Consider the following 319-nt stretch of genomic DNA (forward strand, 5'->3'; position numbering starts at 1 on the left):
CTCTTGGGGTCTGGATCAGGACCCCTTTCTGGTAACATACTGATCTATTTTAAATTGTCCTTATTATCTTATGTTGTGTCTTCTATTGTCCTGCCTTTCCTATACTTCTCCCCAAAACTGCCACTCCTTATCTTTGTGTCTTTTTTTGGATTGGTTTGCTTTTTAAATTTCCATATTCATTTTTTCTGCTTACCGATTTAGAAGTTATTCTCTCCATTTCTGTTCTTTTTTTTTTTAAATTTATTTATTATTATTATACTTTAAGTTGTAGGGTACATGTGCATAATGTGCAGGTTTGTTACATATGTATACTTGTGCC

Source organism: Mandrillus leucophaeus, unplaced genomic scaffold, assembly GCF_000951045.1.
Source record: "Mandrillus leucophaeus isolate KB7577 unplaced genomic scaffold, Mleu.le_1.0 Scaffold826, whole genome shotgun sequence".
In the NCBI taxonomy this organism is placed as follows: Eukaryota; Metazoa; Chordata; class Mammalia; order Primates; family Cercopithecidae; genus Mandrillus; species Mandrillus leucophaeus.